The 6747-nt window shown below is 33.5% G+C and overlaps 1 protein-coding gene across 1 annotated transcript in view; it reads left to right on the top strand.

Moving 5' to 3' along the window:
• The first annotated feature begins 287 nt into the window (after window positions 1–287).
• The window catches only part of foxn2a (forkhead box N2a), a 65800-nt gene continuing 59340 nt past the window's right edge, over window positions 288–6747 (top strand). The window contains exon 1 of the mRNA XM_051916769.1: window positions 288–468. The gene's annotated coding sequence lies outside the window, so the exon portion shown is untranslated. The remainder of the gene's footprint in view (window positions 469–6747) is intronic.

Here is a 6747-nt window from a genome sequence, read left to right as displayed (position 1 = left end):
GTGCTAATGTTGTCTATTGGAAAGCGTTCCTAAATTTGCCATAACGTTCTTCCTTCTAAACTCAGCTCTTGTGCACATAATATACCAGCTGATCATAAACCGAAACCTTTGATTAGATTTTGAATATATTTCACAACAAACCAGTTAGTGCTTTATGCATAAATGTGTACCTGCTGTCACAGAATATTGTTAATTCTTGCTGAAAGCACCCGTGTGAGGGTGTGGCACACACAGAGTGGCTATCAGTGAACTCCAGCTGGTGCTGCCAGTGACAGGAAGCTGCTTGTGTTTGTGTGTGTGAAGCAGGATGTGGCATGTCGCTCACATCAACTGTTGAACAAATGCACAGTTCCCTATGGTTGGCGCTAAAGGAACCGAAACTGCTTGTTGTCAAGGCCAGGACTGAGGCTGCTCACTTTTGCAAGACTATAATACACCTCCTGATCTACTGAGATTTCTTTGACTGAGGTTGGTGCCTCTCAGTTCCATTCAAAACGACTGCAAAAACTCTCTTTTAACTTTCAGCCATAGAACTTTTGAATGAATGTATTGAATTGACACATTTGTCAGACTATTTTATTGTGCATTCAGGTATTTTTTACTACATGACCTTGGTGTTGCTTTTTTGCACCGTGTTTTACCGGCGAGCGATAATTGCAATAATTGTTGCTTCTTAGTTCAAGATACATTTGATCAGGATGTGTTCCTTGGGAATAAAACCCTTGACCTTGAGTTGAAAGTAGTAGCTAGTGTTTATTATTATTTATATACTACTATTATAGTATTTATTGATATTTTGAAATAGGTATATATTTTTATTTTCATTATAATTTATAATTTTATTTTTTATGTGCTGTTAACATTTTTAATAGTTTTTCTATTTAGCTTTAATATATTTTTATTTCAGTTTTAGTAATTTTTGTACTTGCAACATTTCTAATTTTATTTTTCATCTTTATTTTATTTTATTTCAGCTGTATTTTAATTAATGGAAATGTTTTTTAATAGTTTTAATCAATAGTGCTACTGTCTCGAAGGCTCATTTGAATGTCTAAATATCATATTTTTTGTGGTGTTTGCAGGCATCGCTACTTTCGCTAATTCTTATGGATAATGATTTGAACAAAGACATAATGCTGAGCTTGAACTGTTGTTGTGTAACTCACAAAACATTTTTGCTACACACGAAATACATTGACATTAATGCATTTAGCAGATGCTTTTATACCAAGCGACTTACAAAAGCGGAACAAAAGCAGTTTGTTAAAGAGCCAACAAAATATATAATATACAATGCCAGGTTTATTAAAAAAATACTGAGAATAAAGGTTTGTTGTTGTTTTTGTCCTAGTGCTTTTCTTAACCAGTGGTTCTCACATTTTCCCGAAATTTGACCTAATTCCTAAAAAATTATATACATACAAATTTATTTTACATAAATGGTTGACACACATACAATTAGCCTACCATCCCACTTAACATACACATAAATTGTAAGAATATGACTGTATAAACAGTATAAAGTAAGGCTATTAAACATCAGTCCCAAACTTACTTTTGTTAAAACAATAGTCTAAAGTTAGTAAGTTGGTATGAGCCACCACAGTCATTTTTTTTTTTTTAAATATACAAAAACAACACAAAGTGAAAGTTAAGTGGTGTTATGGGGTTACAGAAACAACAGTTTATGGTGAATACACAATATTAAAATGAACTGTTAATGAAACATAATATGAACACTGAACCTGAATGCAAATCCTTCCCAGGCTAACACCCGAAGTACAAATTACGTAAATTATTGGCACTTAATTTCATAAATCACTTATTGTTAACGTAACTACGACGTTGCGTACTCGTAATTAATTTTGTTTTATTGAAGCGATACACAGCGCGCGCCGCCGCATTTGCGCGCGCAATTGTCTGACAGATCGTTTTTCTGAGGTAAGAGACTTTTTTTTTTATTTCGTAACAATTTACGAAAATAACGTTCTAATAATGACACTTACATATAGCCTGACAACACCTCATCTCCCCGCAGATACTGAATCGGGACAACACGTTTTTCTCAGGCACTCTTTACTTGACAGAAGAATCAACAGAATCTTTCAAAATAAAAGTCTCAATTCAGAAACAAAAACATTACTTCACAACCGCTAAGAAAATATGTTATATATAGTATGAATGTAATCTGTACGTACTACATTCGCCATGTTGCCCTTATCACGTGACCTACCATGAGAAATAATGTTTTAAACCATATCAGATTTATATTTTCTCCCAAGAGATGATAAACCAGAATATCCAGAGATTTGGGCTCTTTTGACTTTGACTACCACCTAGCAACCACTCAGAACATAGTAACGTACTAACAAATAGCTGAACCTATTATACAATATGCCGTCAGTGGTCAGAATGTATTTTTTCTTGGCCTTAATCGTCTTTTTCCCTCTAGCTCGCTGAGTGTGATCTAGGCCGCTGCCATGACAACCGTATCATGTAAAAATCACATGCCCTTGTGATGCTATCTGTCTGCCATTGCACTCAAACCAGTACTGACACAGTTATCGACTTCTTCGGACAGCGTGTTTTTACTCGGCTTAATCTAATGTTTTTACCCCAAACCTGACTTTATGTAACCCTAAACGGCTCTTCTTTGTCCCTCCACCTTCACTGTGTTCCTCTGTGAACATCTGAGACTTCATTTTAAACACGTCTAGTGTATATGTCGAGTCTGATGCAGTTATTGATCCGCTCTGAGAGGTCGTTCCCCTCTTAAAAACAACAGATATACAGTGACGGCAAAAAAGTATGTGGACACTTTAACTGCCGCCGTCCCGCTAGCACTCTTTTTTTATTGCCTATCACATATTTTAGTAATCAATCGAAATTCAAAATTCAGCCTGTGAAAACCGTTTTGAAATTGGACATGGCATTACCATGGAAATGGTACTTTAAATCCTTTTAGCTGGCTCCTCCCCCTAGTGGGCGGTGTCACGTTTCATATTACAAAATTTATTTAAAATATTTTATAATCAAAACTTTTTTTAATCTTGACAAAAAGCATATCGTCGGAAAGGTCTGAGACTCACGGTTCCACGTTTGGCGACTGTTTTGTGATAGAAGTGATACTGTGACAGGAATTTATTAATTTGTTACAGGAGAACGCATCAGATGGAATATGGATGACACCCGGTGGCTATTTTTGGTATAGCGCCTAAACAAAATCTCGTGGGAACTTTAATTTTTGTGATATCAACTTCAAATTCGGAACACAACTTGGTTAGACTTATGGCATTGATTTTAAAGCAATTTTAGAGTAAAAATTATTTTGTAAAATATTGTATAAAATAAAAAACGTTTCGTACAGTACATTTGCTTTACAGTAAATTTAAACTTTAAAAAATTACAGTCTTCTTTAAAACTTGTGGAATATTTTTACAATTTAAATATCTGTTTTCTTTGTGAATATATAGTAAAATGTAATTTATTCCTGTGATCAAAGCTGAATTTTCAGCATCATTACTCCAGTCTTCAGTGTCACATGATCCTTCAGAAATCATTTAATATGATGATTTGCTGATTATTATCAATGTTGAAAACAGTTTTTGTGGAAATTGTGATAGTTTTTCAAGATTATTTTGATCAGTTTAATGCATCCTTGCTAAATAAAAGCATTAACTTCTTTCAAAAGAATCTTCCTCATTCAAAACTAATAATTTATTTATTTATTCCAATGACATTCAGAGTAGTTCAGTACAATTTAGCATTCCATATGCTGTGAAAAAGCTTTTAAACATACATGAACAATGTGTTTCAGCATTGTAGATTTCAACAGGGATTGGGATATTTATAGCTGAAGTTGTATTCGTAATGTTCAGCCATTAGATGAGCATCAGTCGCTTCACTTAGTGGCGGCGACACAGACACAAAGGTGCTTTTCACTCCCAGAGAAGCCATTTTGTTTAATGAAGATGGACTAGTGTGATGTGTTTTTAGTTTTCTCTGAGGACCATGACAGACGTCTCGGCTTAGGATGGTTTTTCTCAGGACTGATATTTACTAATTTGATTGTATTTCAGAAATCAATCAGTAATGTGTGCACAGCTGCTCACAGACGCGTTCTGACTTGTCTGATTGTCGGATCCAAATGACGTATTGACTGACAAGTGACTATAATGAGCACAGAGGTGATATACTGCACTCAATGACATTTGTCGCTCATTTTTGAGTTTAGGACTGACTGTCCACATTGTTATTTGCTAGTGATGAAATCTGATCCGTTTGTTCAGTATAGCCAACATCCCGTAGATCTACATCAGTTGCCATAGTAATGAGTTCAGCGTCAGCACGACGCCAAGAGACTTTCTCATACAACATTGAGAGGAGCTGTTAGTGAGGATAGAAATCAGGACATTTTGCCTCTGCTCACGTTGAATTCATTAGACAACATCATTTTTATATTTTTATATAAATAAATTTTATATATATTTTAATATTATATAATAAAAATATGCAGATAATAAAAGCAAATTAAATAATAATAAATAAGCAAATAAAAATGAAATAATTATCCTTTGGAATGATTCCTTTCATAATCTTAGACTTTTTTATTTGTCATTTACCCATAAAAAAAATGTTAATAATTTTGCTAACTGTTGGGCCTATGCAATTCATGGTGACATTAATACATGTATTTTATATATTTTAGGTATTTTTTATATTTATTTTAATTGATATTTTTATTTGTTTGCATTTTATACAATTCTGGTACTATAAATAAATAAATATATAAATATTTATATGTGTGTATGTGTGTGTTTGTATATATATATATATATATATATACACACACACACTAAAAAAATAACTGTAAAAATATTAAACAAATTTACACAGTAAAATACCATTTTCCATTGAAACAGTAATATACCATAAAACAATGCATTCTGGGTAATATTTGTCATTTTAAGAAAAGAGGCCTAAAGGCTACTTTCTCGAAAACAACAAATAATATTACCAAGAATGCAATGTAATATACAGAATGCATTGTAATATACAGAAGTAATATACTGTAAAAACAATGCATTCTGGGTAATATTTGTCGTTTTTGAGAAAGCATCCTATAGGTTACTTTCTCAAAAATGACAAATAATATTACCCAGAATGCATTGTTTTTACTGTATATTACTGTTTCAATGGAAAACAGTATCTTACTGTGTACATTTGTTTATGTATATATTTATATAATTTTCTAGCTTTTTCATTTTTAATAGTTTTTCTAGCTTTGCTCAGCTCTAAATATTTTACTTGTTAAAAACAGCTTTTTGCAAGTACAGTCTCTATAAAATAACTTTAGTTTTGCACAATTCTGGTACAGCGTTGGGTCATCATTTTGATGTCAATACTGAAGAATCCACTGATCTAGATAACGAACTTCATTGATAATCGGGTTTCACTGATACACACTTATTTACCACAAATAACCACCACATCACACACTCAGATTATACACATGAGCGGTAAGAGATCTCACAGTTTACCTTCACACCTCCCCATGACACACTGCGAGTGTGTCATACTGCAGCCCACACACATGCCAACGCTCCAGCCAGGGTGCATGCTGGAGTCAGAGGCTGTTACTGAAGGATTCTGCTTCTGTATTTGAGAAAATGACAAATAAGGAAGTCTCAGATGATGACAAGGACAAACTTTACCTAAAATATACAAAATTACTTTTATACAGAAATTTAAAACATCCATTATAGAAGAGGAGTTTTCAAATTATTGTATGTGAAAATGCTTTTCTAATGTTTTTTTAATATATTTTATGCTATTATAATTTATAAAATTATAAAACATTATATATATATATATATATATATATATATATATATATATATATATATATATATATATATGTTTTTATAAAACAGTTACTCCATATATTAAAGCAAATATATTATATCGATGCAACTTTCATGAAGTAAAATCACTAAAAGCTTTCCTTCCGCTGGAAAAAATAGTCTATGACCGTGAACAAACAGAATGTGTTATCTCATGGATATCAACTAAAAACAGACTAGGAAAAGTCAGATGGTGGCAAAGACTTGAGTAAGTTAGTCAGTAGCGAAGACTTTTATTTTGAAAGGATCGACACTGTTGTGAACACTAGCGCTGTCAGTGTCAGGGCACGAGAAACAAAAGGACAATATATTGCAGCGGACATTCAAACGGATTTAAAAAAATAGGACTGACCTCAAGGAAAATGTTATATAGATGCAGGTAATACAAGCTTCAGATGATGAATATGTTTACGTTGCTAAGGGTGTTGTTTTGAATGTGTAACGCGCAATATGGCGGAATAAGTCCCGCCTTCTAAATAAGAGCCAATCGCCGATTGGTAAAGTCATCGCATCACTGCAGCGGCGTTAGAAGCTCCGGTTTCTATAGAAACAGTCAGACGCGCGCCTCCGAAATGAGGCACAAGAGACGCGCATTTGGGACTGCGCATGCGCATTAGCTTGATCCAGCCTTAAAAATACCGTTTTTTGTCATGATTCGAGTATTTAGAAACAGAATTTATGAGACAGTTGTTGTCAGATTTCATTGGTGATTTCAAATATGAAATTTAATCGAAAGCTTGGTGAACAGCTTTGGAGAATTTGATGTTTCCCCATTCAAAGAGATAGAAGCTGCACTTGCATGTCCGAGAGGCGTTTCAAGATGGCCGCGAGTGAAATGACTTCT

The sequence above is a fragment of the Ctenopharyngodon idella genome, chromosome 13, assembly GCF_019924925.1.
Source record: "Ctenopharyngodon idella isolate HZGC_01 chromosome 13, HZGC01, whole genome shotgun sequence".
NCBI lineage: Eukaryota > Metazoa > Chordata > Actinopteri > Cypriniformes > Xenocyprididae > Ctenopharyngodon > Ctenopharyngodon idella.
Note: the sequence above shows the minus strand (reverse complement) of the source record. Positions and strands in the feature narration are given on the sequence as shown.